At 41.2% G+C, this 17,959-nt stretch overlaps 1 protein-coding gene across 1 annotated transcript in view; it reads left to right on the top strand.

Moving 5' to 3' along the window:
• The window catches only part of CSMD1 (CUB and Sushi multiple domains 1), a 1,526,452-nt gene that overhangs the window by 1,032,732 nt on the left and 475,761 nt on the right, over nt 1-17,959 (top strand). The window lies entirely within an intron of this gene.

The following is a 17,959-nucleotide window of genomic DNA, read 5'->3' as shown; positions in this document are numbered from 1 at the left end:
GAGAAATCCAACTATAGATCTAAAAAGAAAATACATAATTTGATCTGTCGGATTCTAAAACTATTATCATAATTGCTGATGTTGCAGCTACAGATATGTGGGAACCACATATCTTTCAGTGACTAGTTAATGTTCGCCTTCTTCAGGTCTAGTTTGGTGCCTTTTTTTTCAGACTATACATAGTTCCAGTTCACAAAGATAACTATAATGTATCTAGCGGCTTTGAGGGTAAGGTAATAATAATGATGTCACGACTGATAGTGGGTGTATGACTGGTAGTGGGTACCTGCTGTTGTTGGCGCAACTCAGAGGAAGGCGCGGAGTCTAACGTGCCCCTGGTATTCACAAGGAACCCCCGCAAGGAAGTATGGACTCCGCTGCAGGGACACGCAGGTCGCGGTCCTTCCTAGAGTCCACAGCGAGATACAAGGGGGTGTCAGACAGGCCGGTTCAGCAACGTTCAGGTAGAGGAGGTACAAAGGGAAATCCAGAAGAATGGTGAGGCAAGCCGGGTCGGTAACTTTCAGGGAGTGCAGTACAAAGGCAGAATCCAGATAGGGGTGGTCAAACGGTCCGGGTCAAAAGGGTCACAAGCAGCACGAGGAATGTCAGGAACAAATACAGCAACTGGTACACACAAACGCTGGAGACAGGAAGACCTGATACTCTGGCACTGATTAGAGGGCAGGAAGAGGTTTAAATAGTGTGGTGATCCAATCAGCATCAGCGCTGCAGCGCTGTCATACCTGCCGCCGGGAATCCTACATAGCGTCCCGTTGCCTAGCAACGGGGCTCGTCATACAGCAAGGGGTCAGGTGGCAGGGGGAATCCGGAAGTGATGCGTCTGGTTGCATAGCAACCAGACGCGCGGTCAGGCAGTCAGGCGGCCGTGCGGACGGCGCCTGACAGTATACCCTCCTCTTCTTCCTCCTGTTTGAAGGAACTTTTTGAGAATTCTAGGAGCATGAAGGTCCTGCTTGTCCACCCATGATCTCTCCTCTGGGCCAAATCCTTTCCAATGGACAAGAAATTGCTGTTTGCCACGAAGAATGCGAGAGGCCAAGATCCGATTGACTTCGAATTCAGTTCCAGAAGAGGTTTGTATTGGTGGGGGACGACAGGGAGGTCGATAGAATTTATTGAGTACCACTGGTCGTAGTAATGAGACATGAAAAGTATTATGACATCTCAGAGAAGGAGGAAGTTTCAATCTAAAGCATACAGGATTAATGACTTGCATGATGGTGTACGGGCCAATAAATCGAGGAGCCATCTTCATAGAAGGAACCTTTAGTCTTAGGTCCCGGGTGGATAGCCATACTTGGTCTCCCACCTTTAAGAGAGGAGTGGCCCTCCGATGACGATCTGCAAAGATTTTATGATGCTGAGTAGCCTTGAGTAAAGCCATCTTAGTCTTAGCCCAAATGAGAGAAAACTCCCGATAAAGAGTATCTACGGCTGGAACCGGTGAAGAGGACACTGGAAAAGGATCCGGAAACACAGGATGACTTCCATATACAATAAAGAAAGGGGAGAATCCGGTAGACTCATGAATGTGTTGATTATGGGAGAACTCCGCCCAAGGAAGGAATTGAGACCATTTATTCTGGTTGTTGGAGGTAAAACAGCGGAGGAATGTCTCGAGATCTTGATTGATTCGCTCCGTCTGTCCGTTGGTTTGCGGATGGTATCCCGAAGAGAATTTCAATTCTATGTTCAATCTCTTACAAAAGGTTCTCCAGAAATGGGATGTGAATTGGACTCCACGGTCCGAAATGATCTCCTTCGGGCAACCATGTAGTCTGAATATCTCTTTGATGAAGATATCTGCCAGACGACTGGCCGTGGGCAGTCCAGTTAGAGGAATAAAATGTGCCATCTTCGAGAATCGATCAATAACCACCCAGATAGTGGTAAACCCTGCACTGAGGGGTAGGTCCGTGATAAAATCCATGGCCACACTTTCCCAAGGAGCATCGGGGATGGGGAGTGGACGAAGAAGGCCCGCCGGAACTCTTCTACAAGTTTTGTGTTGAGCACAAGTGGTACAGGAAGCAATAAATTTACCAACATCGGCACGTACATTAGGCCACCAGAAGCGTCGGCAAAGCAGCGATGTTGTCTTCTTTATTCCAGCATGGCCGGCAATGCGGGATGAATGAGCCCACTGCAGGGTCTTGAGCCGGAGATGGGGTTCCACGAATGACCGGCCTGGAGGAGGAGAGGACGTTTTGGTCCTAGTAAGGGCTACGATATTAGAAGGATCAATAATATACTGAGGAACCAACGGTCTTAAACGATCGGAATCGTCAAATGAGCGAGATAATGCATCGGCACGTCCGTTCTTGGCTCCCGGGCAGAATGTGAGCTTCATGTTAAATCGAGCGAAGAAGGATGCCCAGCGGGCTTGCCGAGGATTAAGGCAACGAGCCTCTTGAATGAACACTAGGTTCCGATGGTCGGTAAACACAGTAACAGGAAATATAGCCCCCTCCAACAGATGTCGCCATTCCTCCAGAGCCGCCTTGATGGCCAGTAACTCCTTGTCCCCTATTCCATAATTACATTCACTTGGAAGAAATCGTCTGGAGAAAAACCCACACGGGTTGTGTGAGCCAGCCGGAGACTCTTGAAAAAGCACCGCCCCAATGCCTACAGAGGATGCATCTACTTCTAAGAAGAAAGGTCGTTCTTGATCTGGCTGGGACAGAACTGGGGCTGAAGAAAATGCTTTCTTTAACGTTATGAAGGCAGACATGGCTTCCGAGGACCAAACCCTGGGGTTGGCAGTCTTCCTGGTTAAAGCTGTAATGGGGGCTATAATGGGGGAGAATCCCTGAATAAATTGGCGATAATAGTTTGCAAAGCCGATGAACCTTTGAATAGCTTTAAGGCCTTGTGGCTGAGGCCAGTCCAGAATAGCTGACACCTTGGTGGGATCCATACAAAGACCTTGACCCGACACAATGAACCCAAGAAAAGGTACCTGGCTAATCTCAAACACACATTTCTCCAGCTTGCAGTAGAGGTGATGTTTCCGGAGTCTACGTAAGACCTCCTTTACTTGTTCCTGATGAGTCTTCAGATCTTTAGAAAATATTAATATATCGTCTAAATACACTACCACATAAGTGTACAACAGGTCATGGAAGATATCGTTAACAAAGGTTTGGAAGATGGCTGGGGCATTGCAGAGGCCGAAGGGCATCACCAGGTACTCGAAATGTCCATCTCTGGTGTTAAAGGCCGTTTTCCATTCGTCTCCTTCTTTGATACGAATCAAATTATAGGCCCCACGGAGATCTAATTTGGAAAAGATTTGAGATCCACTGAGTTTGTCAAAGAGGTCGGAGATGAGGGGTAGTGGATATCGATTTTTTACAGTGATGCGGTTGAGAGGACGATAATCAATACAAGGCCGAAGAGACCCATCCTTCTTCTTAACAAAAAAAAAAACCCTGCACCCGCTGGGGAAGTGGATTTGCGGATAAATCCCCGTTTCAGGTTTTCTGAAATATATTGAGACATGGCTGACGTCTCTGGACGAGATAAAGGGTAGGTCCTCCCTTTGGGGATGGGTTGGTCAGGAGATAAAACAATAGCACAATCCCAGGGACGATGAGGAGGCAAGATCTCCGCTTCCACTTTACTGAATACATCTTGGAATTCTATATAGGCCTCAGGAAGGTGGGTTAGCTCGGAATGAGCCATTACTTGACATTTTGGAGGCAAGACTCTAGACAGACATTCAAAGCGACATCCTGAACCCCACGACATAACTTGAGCGTGGTCCCAATCCATCTGAGGAGAATGTTTTTTTTTCAGCCACGGTAGCCCCAAGATGAGGGGATTAATGGACCTCGGCAACACCAAAAGTTGGATCATTTCGCTATGAAGTACTCCTACCATCAACCGAACAGGAGACGTCACGGAGGAGATGGAGCCGTGAGTGACACGACTTCCGTCGACTGCCGTCAGAGATAACGGTTGGGGCAATGGGTTTAGAGGTATTTGGAGCTGCGAAGCTAGATCTGCCGAAATGAAGTTCCCGGAGGAGCCGGAGTCCACAAAGGCCGTGGTGGAAATGTACCCTTGGGGGTGCTCAGGATGACAGCCATCTGAAATTCTGGGGAATTTTCTTTAGAATAGGGAGCAACTGTGGATTCTCCTAAAACGGCCTCCCCGCCACCGTTTAGGAGGAAGAGTTTCCCGGTTTCTTGGGACAAACTCTTAGCAGGTGTCCCGGATCTCCACAATACAGACACAGGCGTTGTTTGAAGCGTCTCTCCCTCTCTTCAAGGGATAATTTAGAGTGTCCTACTTGCATTGGCTCGTCCACTGGCAGGATGGGATTTTGGAACTGGGGTGCTAGCCGTGGTATGAACCGTTTGCCAGGAGAGCGTTCTTGCGTGCGCTCTTGGTAGCGCAAATCCACCTTGATGCACATGGAGATGAGAGAATCTAACTCAGCCGGGAGTTCTCTGGAAATTAGCTCATCCTTAATCCGGTCCACCAGACCTTGCCAAAAGGTTGCCACCAGTGCTTCGTTATTCCATTTTAACTCGGAAGCCAGGGTTCGAAATTGAACTGCGTATTGCCCCACGGACAGGTCACCTTGGCGGAGGTTTAACAAGCTGGTAGCTGCAGAAGCAACTCTTCCGGGATCATCGAAGACTTTCCTGAAAGCTTCAATGAAAGAGTTGGAGTTATTAAGAAGTGGACCCCCTTGTTCCCATAAAGGTGAGGCCCAGGCAAGGGCTTGACCACTGAGGAGGGAGATGAGAAAGGCTACTTTGGTGCGTTCTGAAGAAAAGGCCCCTGGGTTGCACTCAAATTGAATGGCACATTGGTTCAGAAAGCCCCTGCACTTCTTGGGATCACCGTCAAACTTTTCGGGTGTCGGGATGCGTACACCGGAGGCCGCTGTAGAGACCGTAACCACACTGGATGCTGTGGATGCCGCAGAGGTTATGGCTGGTGTAGCGGGTGCAGCATTCTGAAATGTCTCGAAGCGGGAAGCAATCCCTTGGACACATTGTAGAAGATGCGCTTGGGCTGCTTCTTGTTGCTCCACTCCTTGAGCCAAATGCAGGAGTAGGTCACGAGCAGACGGTTCACAAGACCCCTCCGTTGTCATGGCCAGAGTATACTGTCACGACTGATAGTGGGTGTATGACTGGTAGTGGGTACCTGCTGTTGTTGGCGCAACTCAGAGGAAGGCGCGGAGTCTAACGTGCCCCTGGTATTCACCAGGAACCCCCGCAAGGAAGTATGGACTCCGCTGCAGGGACACGCAGGTCGCGGTCCTTCCTAAAGTCCACAGCGAGATACAAGGGGGTGTCAGACAGGCCGGTTCAGCAACGTTCAGGTAGAGGAGGTACAAAGGGAAATCCAGAAGAATGGTGAGGCAAGCCGGGTCGGTAACTTTCAGGGAGTGCAGTACAAAGGCAGAATCCAGATAGGGGTGGTCAAACGGTCCGGGTCAAAAGGGTCACAAGCAGCACGAGGAATGTCAGGAACAAATACAGCAACTGGTACACACAAACGCTGGAGACAGGAAGACCTGATACTCTGGCACTGATTAGAGGGCAGGAAGAGGTTTAAATAGTGTGGTGATCCAATCAGCATCAGCGCTGCAGCGCTGTCATACCTGCCGCCGGGAATCCTACATAGCGTCCCGTTGCCTAGCAACGGGGCGCGTCATACAGCAAGGGGTCAGGTGGCAGGGGGAATCCGGAAGTGATGCGTCTGGTTGCATAGCAACCAGACGCGCGGTCAGGCAGTCAGGCGGCCGTGCGGACGGCGCCTGACAAATGATTCCTGTCAAAGTGAAGGACATATATGTTTTTCCCTCTGAATTGTTGCTCCAGAAAAGGAGCTCAAGTCATCCCTTACAAGACCTGTGTCAGGTGTAAGCTGGGTAATGTCTGTGGCCTAGAGCCATAGAGGGGGGCAGTTTAATTGAATAACTATCAGCCTGTTTGTTTACTGGCTGTTAGCTGTTTGGCAACCTGTTCTACACTGAAACCTCAAAGCCTGTTGAAGAGTAGTGCTCTGAACAGGACCCATAAAAAGACTTGCCATCAAATATGACTCTGCATATTAGACTTGGCAAAAGATATGGCTCTGCATAACAGATTGGTTGGTCATCAAATATGACTCTGGATATTAGACTATACACCAGACATAGATCTGCCTATTATTCTTGGAATCGGGTATGGCTGTGCAGATTACACTTGGCACATGATGTGGCTCAGTATATTATAAATAATGCATGAATAACTCAGCATGCTACATTTGAAAGAGGATATGACTTAAGTTTGGATGTTTAACACTGGATATAATTCAAATTTGTATCCTTGGCACCAGCTATAGCCCAATATTAGATTTGGTGTCAAATATCGCTTGACATATTATACACTACATACAGCTCAATTTTGTGTACCAGGCCCCACACATGATTGATGTTTATTTACTTGCTACCAGATCTGACTTAGCATATTATACTTTGCATTACATATGTTTCAGCATATGGTGGCTCTTAACTTTTAGAATTGGCTTCTACATTTTGGACAAAGTTGTTGAGGCCTGCCCATACTCTAAGTGCGTGAACCTGTAACAAGACTGTGTCTGTGAGCAGGGGCGGGCTGGCAACATGCAGCCTGGGGGGCGCACAGACGGCCGCATCACGTGTCTCGTGATGCGGCCGCGTCATAAATAACGCGGTTGCATTGTGTGTCATGTGATGCAGCCGTCTGTGCACTAATACGGCCGCATCACCTGTCAAGTGATGCGGCCGCCTGGTTATATATGGGTAATATTGCAGCCGGGGGGGGAGGGGGGCGGCCGTTCCTAACAGGGTTTATACTGAGCGGTCCAGGGGGCAGATGCCCCCCTGCCCTCCGGCCCAGCCCGCCCCTGTCTGTGAGCCACTGAGAAGTACAGCAATGCAACCCCTATCTAACTGCATATTTATGTCTGTGCAATTGCTACTAGAAAATGTAGTTGATAATTAAATATGTGCAGTTTGCAGTTACTTCAGGTGTCTGGCATAGCATTTATCTTGTATGGGATCCAGCCATGATTTCTGCACAAACCACATTATGTCTAAAGATTGCCTACCCAGTTATTATTAGAGATGAGCAGGCTCGGATTCCGCTAATATGAGCCCACCCGAACAGTGCGGATCCGAACGGGATCCGAGCACTGTTCGGATATTTGCGGCAGGCAAAAAAATGAAAACGAGGCTCTGTCGTCCAAGTCTCGCGTCGAATCTCGCGAGGGGTGGGAGGGAGGGCCCAGAACAATTCCATCTTGTACCTCTTTTTTTGGCATTATGTGCTCAAGCTACCTCGGTGCAACCTTTTGGCCTAAAAACAATATTGTGAGGTGTTCAGAATAGACTGGAAATGAGTGGAAATGATTGTTATTGAATGTTATTGAGGTTAATAATAGCATAGGAGTGAAAAAAAAAACCACGAAAATGGTTTTTAGCACTTTTTATGTTTTTTTCAAAATAAATCCGAATCCAAAACCTTAAATCCGAACCAAAACCTTTTGTCAGGTGTTTAGCAAAACAAATCCGAACCCAAAACCTCAAGCAAATCCGAATCCAAAACACGAGACACCCAAAGTGGCCGGTGCACATCCCTAGTTATTATTTGTCAATTGGTAAAACTCAGACACCCCATCCAGAATACGCAAAGGGAATTGTCTCAAAACATACTGCTGGGGAGCTGCCTCACTCTGATGACAATTCTGGTAACATGGGCAAACCAGGTGACCACAATATTAATAGCTATTGCTTTCTTATGTATGCTACTATGGAGTGTATATCCATTTCTTACATAATGTTGCCAGTAACCTTGCTCAGCCCCACCGACAGGTTTCCTACTGTCCTTAGCCAGTTACAAACGGTAAGGACTACTTTTTTTTTTCCATTTAACTAACAAGCTTAACTTGACCATATAAGCTCTTTTTGGAACTATATTTTGGACTTTATCCTTTTTTATACTTTTTAAATACATTTTGTATTATTTAAACTGCTTTGAACATATAATAAAATACAACTTGTCATAAGCTTCCTTACTAACAATATGTAATTATGGTATGCTCCATTTTCTTCAACATTCATTTATATTGAATAATTCATATAAAAATCATAACTAAGAACTAATGATATGGGGTAAAAATAAATCCTATATCTACAGAAAAGCGTATAAGCGGTTCTCTGTTTCTGACCCCACGTCTCTTACTCTGGATTACATTTATCACAACAGCTTAATTGACATTTGTTTTCTACTGAATGTGAACAAAATCTGCAGTACCGTGACATTTCTAAAAATGTAATTTATACAGACTAAATCAATCAAGGAAGGTGGCATGACATTGCCAGCACTAATTTAAATGTGAAAAAGTAGTTGGAAAAAAATATGCTGTAACTGAGATTAGTTGAAGTACGCCTATGTAGAAAGAGGGTTCATTTTTGTCTTAAATAAAAAAAAATTAAAGATCAATGAAATACTACATAATGGATTATTTTATATACTAAGCATAAGCCTATTCAGAATTAAAAATATCTACTGCAAATGTACTAATAAGCTGCAATAGATCACCACTATATCACAGCACAAATCCTGGTCTACCATCTTTCTTAATGTGATGCTACCTCAACAAGAGCTGATGTAGCATTTAATCACGAGTGGCTTTTTTTTGCATTCTTACAAATACATCTCCATGTACTAAACTTTAAAATCCAGAGATGCTATCCAACACTGAGACACCACAGCTCACACACACACTGAATGAAACTTGCCACCTGTAGTGACGGGCTACAGTTAGTGTACCAGGGGGACATACCAGGGACCTCCCTATCCCCATGTCATTTGAAGATAGTTCACATGAATACTGCACTAGGGTTCATCAAGACTCCTGTTGAATATTTAGCTATACAAATACATATTTTTTTTAATAGAAATCTTTATTAATTCTTTAGTATTTACCAACCCTCATTATGTTCATAATAAATCAAATCCCTGGCTTTTGCTCTTCATCAGACTGTATTGTAAATATTAAAGTTCTCAATCCTCTCTTGAATCACAACAGTTCAGTAATGTTTACATTGTATGTTCCTATTTTCCACACTCTGGTACTGCTGTGCACTGTGGTTCCTTATATGTTGATAATAAACATAATAATAAAACTACTGGAAAAAAGTGGTAACATCTACTCCAGAGATTGTATAATAAGCACAAGCATTAGTGAACCTGGGATTATTATTATTATGAGTAAGGCCTGATTAAGGGTTCAGACCACCCTAAGCTAATATGCTCATAGCGCCTCCCACCTTCCACACCAGACTAATACACGGTAGGGAAAAAAAAAAAATTTCCTTAACCTAAAATTCTGTTTCCCTCACCTTATGTTCCTGTATATTTGATACTCAGTTGCACTTGACTTTTTAAAAGTGTCTTGGACATCTTGTGACTCATTTCAGTTTTATTAAAATCAGAACTGTAGAGCAACATGGAGGCATGAATAAGCACAACTGGGGGTGAAGATGTGAAGGTGGGTGCTGCCACGCCTCCACCTGTCACCATCCTTGTCACTTCTACTTGTTTATCTTAAAGTTACCACCCAAGAATGACTCACTGTCTTCAGCCTCTACCATGGGAATACATCAAGATTGAAAGCTTATTATATTTTTCTTTCATGTTTTCTCTTAATTTTTGAGAGCAACTACTCTTAAATTTTACAGTGTATTTCAGGTTATACCCATACTTGCCAACTCCCAAGTTTCTGGGAGAGGGGGCATGACTGGAGGGCGGGAGGGGATGGGGCGAGGCTAACCACAACATTTTGGCTGCGCCCCCCACGACCCCGTCGCGGGGTGGGGCCAAAATGACGCGATTGTCCTCACCCCGCCCCCTCCCGCCCTCCAAAATGGCGTGAATCATCGAGAATCGCATCAAATTACGTGATTCTCAGTGAATCCTGGGATGCGGGAGAAATGCCAGCTCGCCAGGGAGACTGACCCGAATTTCGGGAGTCTCCCGGACTTTCCGGGAAAGTTGGCAAGTATGGTTATACCTCTCCCTGCCACATATGTGCAAGCCCAAAAATGCTGTCCTCTCCCAAAAGCTTAGCACCCTAATCTGCAGCCTTTTCAGCCTGCTTGTACTTGTTCCTCTTCATGAGGAACTTCCTTCTCTCATTTTATCACAAACATTTATATATTTGCTAAGCATTTAAAACTTTTTATGATTCAAGCTACAAATTAGATTTGTGATCATTTATTAAGTTTAATTGTCATTTATTACAGTGTTTGCAAAGCTTATATAAAATGTGACACAAGGAAAGATGAAATTGAAAAATACTGTATAGCAAACTCCACAATTCTGTTGGCATCAGAGATTTGCAACAACAGATTTTGTACATACCAATATGATTTTCATTTCTGAAAATTTGTTCTGCATAGCTGATCTACTTGACCTTCAAACCTAATGTCGTTGATGTTGTCTAGATCAGCTGCATTATAGACAGCTTTCTGCTAGGTACCCAGTGGCATTTAAAATAGCAAGTTCAAATGCCAGTGCAACCATATGTCACACACAAACACATTTGACATTTGATTGTCTTCATTGCAGTTAGGAGGACATTGGACCTCATTGCAATGACCTCAATGCATATATTAAATGCACTTAATTGAAAACGTAGTGTTCAGACAAACTTCAACCCTGCAGTAAATGTGAGTAACATGAGGCAATTGGAAACACAGCTTTCATTGTCAGACCGATTCTTGTGCTAAAACAGTGGTGTAATACAAAACGTTGATGGCAGTGGAAGAGACCTTAAATTTCTATTTCCGGGCCTGATTCATCAAAGGATGTAAATGGCGATTTTGTGCATATAATCATTTGTGCAACATCACTCTGCTCATGCCCAGAACCAGATCATACAACACAATATGCACCAACGTTCAATTAATCTTCTAACGCAAAGGACTCTTACTACAGCCTTTGTTTTCAGGGAGGGAAAGGGGCTGGGAAGGGTCATTTGGCCATAGTCAAAGTACAGTAAGGGTGTGCCAAATTCAAGTGCATGCAGCAGCATCCAATTCATGTTCCAGGCATCACACTTGTTTTTCAGCAGTATCTCTTGCTCCAGATACAGGACTTGTCTAAGTGCCTCTTATTAATGATGACGGCTGTACATGCATACTATAACAGGTGGCAACTATAAAAATGTATTTTATGTACAGTAGACATTAATAACATCCTAATAAATGTAATTCATGGAAAAAGATTTTTTAAAATTTGTAATGTTTTGACATTAATGCCTATATTATTAATAGGTGCCATTATTTTTTTATTTTTTTTGTGCGTTCTTTTGAGAATTTATATTCCACATAGTTATTGGACGTATACTTCAGTGTTTTGTGTAGTACAGCAAACCTACACTCATATTCATCAGCGCACCTTTCTTCAAATCCGAACCTTGTTGAATTTAGGTGTGCGCAGACCCTAATTATGTGCGATCTGAAACAAACGTACATTGTGTTCAGTGGGCCTGAGTCATTAAGGAGAGCAAAGCATAACAAGGAGTAACTTTGTACCTGGGTAAAACCATGTTGCATTGGAGGGGGAGGTAAATTTAAAATGTGATGACAGATTTATAGTTGGGGTAGGGCATGTTCTAGATCAACTTTAAATTTCTGTGTAAAAATAATGCTATTAAGTATTTGTGTGCTACATGAAAAGCAGCCAGTATTTAACTTATGTGCAAGATAATAAACAAATTTGCACCCCTTGTATTGTAACATGGTTTGTGCAGGAGAATATGTACTCTTTTTTTTGCCTTTCTTTCATTAATGATTCAGGCCCTGTATGCGTCCCTTGATGAATCAGGCCCTTCATGTGTATATTATCATACAAGATATTAGGATCAAATCAGAAACTATATATGACATATGCACTGCCATTTGTATTATCTAATCACTTGAATTGTGGACATAGTGAAATTGTAGTTTTTGAAAACAATCTGCATTAGTGAGCATCTTATTTTGGGGGGATCAGATCATAATAAAACTATTAGGCTGGTAACAGGTGCCAATGTTATAGTGCCTGTGGATGTTAATGGATGATAATTGAAATCTTCTTGACTGCCAAAGGCAAATTGTTGAAAACTACTGCTTGCAACTAACATGCTGAGCATCAATTATCTCCAGTGTTACATTCTATTTTGCCTACATTCATATCTATGACATTTAATTGAAGAGCACAGAATGCACCATATGGAGAAATGTGAGATAAGAACTGCATATATGAAATCTCTCTCTATATATATTTTCAGCAATCATTAGGGAAGGTAAAATCATGATTATTTCTGGACATTACACAGTTGCCCACTCAAAAGTCCAAACTGCTATAGTTATAAAGTCCCACTAAAAGGGCAGTAAGGCTCATTTACTAACATTGTATTTAGGTGAAAATCTTTGCGCTGAAGCACAGCAATCGATCAAACAAAAAAGTAGTTTTATCGGTCTACTGCAAATTAGAGAATGAAAGTGAACTGATACTGTGGTTTATTGAAAATGTTTCACCTAATTGCATTGATGGTAAACACATCCTATTTAATGTTGATTTCTACGGTCCTACACTGTTTTCTGATACACGCTTAGAAGCAGACTAGTGCATATTTTTTAAAATACATTTTTTGTATTTAAATTTTTCAAGAGAAAAATGCAATAAACAAGAGAATAGAGCAAGAATCGGCATCACATACATCACAAATTACCTTTAAATTACTGTCAAAATATTAATACTGAATTATTTTAAATTGAATACATTACAAGTAAATACAGTAATCAGAAAAAAATTATCAATATTTAGAAAATGGCTCTTCCTTTTAAACCCGGCTAACCCAAGTCCATGCAAGATGCCATCATATTTCTCTAACACCATGGGGTAAATTTATGAATCTCCGGATTCTTCATCTCCGGCGTGTTCAGCCTCTTCGGCGATTAAATTTAAAGCGGCGCTGCCTTGTAAGGGGAAACTTCCCTTTACAATGCAGCGCCGCTTTAAATTTAAGCTCTAAAGAGGCTGAACACGCCGGAGATGAAGAATCCGGAGATTCATACATTTACCCCCATGTGTTTCTGGAGCTTCAGAAATCAACCAATATTTCAGTGTAAGATATTTAACAAATAAAGTCCATTGATAACTAATGGCTTGTCATAAGGTACATGGCATTCAGAAGTATAAGAAAATATTAAATGTTGTTGTAATTATATAATTTTCTTATGTATTTACAGCTTCATCCAAATGCAAACTGTATTGCAAAATGCTTTAATATTGCGATAACTATAATCGATCTAGTTTCAGAGATTTTGCACATTCACCATTATTATGGTCTCTAAAAAATATGTTAAAATAATTAGATGCTAAATATGTGCAATAACTATTTAATAGTGCATATTTCTGAGACTGATATCCCTCTATACTTTTTCAGCTTAATAAAATGTATACAGAAGGCTTTTAAAATGAATTCCTTGTATTGCAAACCCTTTATAGAGTTAGATGTTTCATATATTGAATTAAGAAGCTGATAAGAATGTAATTCTAACTTTCACTGCCTTAAATCTGTTTGATAAAGAAATTATATGGTTAGCAAATTCACCAGTGTAGGTATGAAGAAAGAAAAGGCCTGATGCAAAGTTAGTCAAAGACTGGGTGTAATTTATGCTCAAAAAGACACACATAAAAATAGTATATTTATGTCCATTTGCTCAGCAGAACACATCCTAAGATGCACACAGATATATATCAGTAGCATGTGCGCACGCTTTACACCAAAAACACTTTCCACTTGCGTCTATGAATTTATCCATATATTTTATTTACATCAAATGCATTCGCTATTTGGCATCAATAAAACTGCTATAACCTCTCTGTCATTATACCAGGATGTTAGAGCTGGATCTCACTAGATAACCCTGGCCCCTTAGGGCTCTTTGGACCAGACAGGTAAAGAAGAAACAATGATATCTTTATTACAGAAGGGTTAATTCAACTGTAAATAATAGTAAACAAAAATTAGAAATAGGTAAAACAACACCAAAGTGATCACCAAGCTTCAAACATCACCCAACAGGTTCCAGTGTCCCTTAGCCTTAAACATTTTAATGAATATAGGTATGTTTCTTAGTCGGACCAAGTTGAATTAAACAGTTCTCAGACCACATTGCAGTTTTTTAGTGGTCTTGATGCAGTTCCAGGGACAATCACAAGGAAGGTACAACAGTATGGTGAGATTATGGCGGTGTCTGGACACACTGTTTATTCCACTACAAAATAGTATTAGGATGCTCTTGAAGTCTATAAAAAATTTTGTCTGGCCAAGCAGTGGAGATTGGTCTGGGTCAAGCTTCTAAATCTTTTTCCCCAAAGTATAAATATGTTCCGGACAAGTTGAAGGTGATCTCCTTGACTTGCTGGATCCAGGGTACTCATCCCAAATCTCTCCATTCACATTGCTCTTGCAGGCTCACTAGTTGGGCAGACTCAAGAACAACTCTCAAGGGAGCATGGTTTACCTGTTGCAAGCTGTTCTGATTAGATACAACTTAGACACAGGCTTTGAAACAGGAACCACGATCCAGCTTGCAGAAGATAGAACTCCAATTCCAAACTCAGTAGAACCTCCAATACCCCTGGATCTCCTTGCATGGCCTTCTTAAATATTTCATCTTTCCCAAGGTCGAATGTCCAGCCTCCAAGGTTAATCCAAGTTCATCCAGATTGTTATTAACTCACAACTCCTTAAGGCTAGGAGATGGGAGTGCGGAGATGTCATTTCCTCATGTGGATTCCCCTTGCTGGTTTGAAGAGCCTCCCTGATTTAACTCTTTCATGCTTTTGTGGTGTGGAAGGTGTTTTGGAAGATTCATTTTCACGGGGGAAATGATAACTTGGCCAGGAAATAGTTCAACCACCATGTTGCAATCCAATGTGATAATCAAATGAATACATGTGGTTACATTAAGTTCATCCAGATAAGGTTTGCAATGATGTGATTAATAAAACTAATAAACAAATATTTTATTAAACTAAACAGTTTCAAAGTGACAGATGGGGGATGATGATGTCTGTCAGACCCATCTCTAACACAGCAGGAACAACTTCCCATCTCGAATGCAAAAAAAGCTTTACTTAAATATACACACAAAAGAATACTATACACCCAAGCTGCTAATAAGCACCATTCAACATCAGCAGTATAATTGCAAACAATCACAAGTTATTCGCTGGTGTCAGAAATCATTATCATCTGCTATTTTCACCTGCCCCAACTACCTAAAAATGTTTTTCCAAAGCATATGTCCTTTTCTCAGTCTGCATCCATTTATAATTGCACAAAAAACACAGTTAGTGTACCCCGCCTACAATAGAATGTCTCAATTCAGCCCAATCCAGTCTCTCCAGGTGCAGGGTAGCATAAGTGGCAGCATCATGCAAATTTGCATAGGCATATATTCTGCGCATACACAGAGCAATGTCATGCAAACTGGTGTAGTACTCACTCTTATCAGCCCCATAATATCTAACTTATTAGATGTAAAAAAAATCTCTCAATCGACCTTACACAAATATACCAAATTAAACAGTATGAAATATAAATCATATTGAAACATAAAAATTTAAAGTAAGAAGCCAAAGTTTTGAAAGTAAATAAACTCATCTCCTGGGCTGGTGCTGGCATTTACAGCGTAGCCCTGTCGGAGTTTGTGTATGCACTGTAAAGCCCCAATTGGGATTTTACCACACACACACGCCGCGTCTCCTGTGCCCAGGTGCCTATTCCGATCCTTACTCTATTCAGAGCAGGGACTGGGAAGCGAAGGGGGCAGACACAAGCAACAAAAATTTATTTTTTTGGCATGTGCGGGCTGGCAGTGCCCACCAGTAACATTTCTGTTGTGAACATTCTTGGCTCATTTGGAAATTCTGTCTTGAATCAAATTGAAAGCAAATATAAACCATAAAAGATAGTGGATTCACTATAGGGATCCCTATGGTCATTTTTTTAATTCAGCTAAAATCAAACAAATGTATTTTATGTAATTTTATATGGTCCTATCAAGTCAATAAACTTTTGGTAATATGAGATAGTGTAGAAAAATCTTCCTTACCATCACCTCTAACATGCTGTACTACAATAGTATAGCTGGGGAATTAACACATCACAGCTCAGTGACACCAGTACCATTTAGCATGACGAATCATGTTCTATCTGTATACTGATTAAAACATGTAAGCTCATATACTCTGTTGACGTTTAATTTAATAAGATTTCAGGAAAATATTTTATTTAAAATGTGTCATTTGAATGTCTAAATTGTTTAAAGACCATCATCCAATTTTGACAAAATTGATCATTATTTATAGTTAAGATCAGTCATCAAGAAAGCATCCAAAGCTGCAAACAGTACTAGCTCATTGTTACTCTACAAACATGCTGTTTAAATATTTCATGTCAGCACTGTTACATGAAACTTATATCCTGGAGCACATGTATAAATAATACTGGGTAATATAATATAATATACTGTGCATCATTAAATCAATTATGTAGTATTTTAGAATTCTTTGAAGCTAAACAAGGTTAAAAACACAATTTTACAAAGTTACACAAATTCATATTTTGAAAGTCCCTTTTTATTTGATATTTTCGCACATTCGGTAATATTCCTGGAACAAAAAGTCAATCTCATTAAAACGGCATAAAGTAAGCAACAGGTATTCTGAAACATTGTGTATCGGATCCATGCAGCTCTCTCAGTTGCCAAAGTGAAAAGTTGATCTTTTCTCAGCAGTCGTTTATTATGCAATTTCAATATAGCAGCTGGTAGGAATTTGCAAATAAACCTTTTTAACAATATGTGTTGCATAAAGAAAATAACTGATAGTAAGATAAATGAATAAAGAAAGCAAAGTAATTAATGTAGTATTTTTCCTTAATCAAAATATATACTTGAAAATGCATGCGCTAGAGTATTACAGATAGTAATTTAAATATGCAAATAGTGCTATAGACTTACAGTAGAAATATAACATGTTCTATAATTTATAGGCTATATGCCTAAAAGGTATTGTAGGATAACTAAAAATATAAATATGGAAAAAAATAATAATAATCCAATATTATTTGAATTCCTCATTATAAAAAATGTCCACTGCGGGTGTTGAAAAAATAATTTAATGCAGCATATCATATCATAGGGGCCAACTTTTTAAAAATAATGGAGTGTACAATTACTCCTCACCCTGTGATAATGAAAAATACCATGCATACACATAGGCAGTTGCTCAATCAGCAAATATATTGGTGCACTCAAGCATCCACATAGCTTTGTATTGTGCTGTACAGTAGATTTGACTCACCAATTGCACAAGGAACATTAATCTTAGTTATCCCAATTTACCAGTTTCTTCTCATATATACAAAGTTAACACACATTATAGTCTAATGTTAAAGATGCTAATTGTGTAAAGTTTGTATTTTCCGTTTACTTGGGTTCCCTTCTGTTGCTTTGGTGTCTTCTGATGGTCAAAAGAAACCTACTGTTAGGTTAATTGGCTTCAGAATAAACAAGCCCTAAGTGTGTGTGGGACTGAATTTGTGTTCCTGTGGTATGGAAATTAGGTTGCAAGCTCCACTGGGGCAGGGACTTATGTGAAGAGTAATGATGCTTGTTTATTTTCTTTTCTTTTTGTAGAAACCTGGATTACATAAAAATATAGGCACATACTGTGCCCTCTAAATTGTAATGAATAGATGACCCCTAAGTACAACACACTGGTATTTTTACTCATTACTAGGGTTGATCTAAATTAGTTGAGTTTGCATAGCAGGTTAGAAGGAAAAGCTCATTTCAACTATTGTAGGGTACATTTGT

Source organism: Mixophyes fleayi, chromosome 3 (genome assembly GCF_038048845.1).
Source record: "Mixophyes fleayi isolate aMixFle1 chromosome 3, aMixFle1.hap1, whole genome shotgun sequence".
Lineage (NCBI taxonomy): Eukaryota > Metazoa > Chordata > Amphibia > Anura > Limnodynastidae > Mixophyes > Mixophyes fleayi.
The sequence above is the reverse complement of the archived record's forward strand: the minus strand, read 5'-3'. Positions and strand labels throughout refer to the sequence as shown.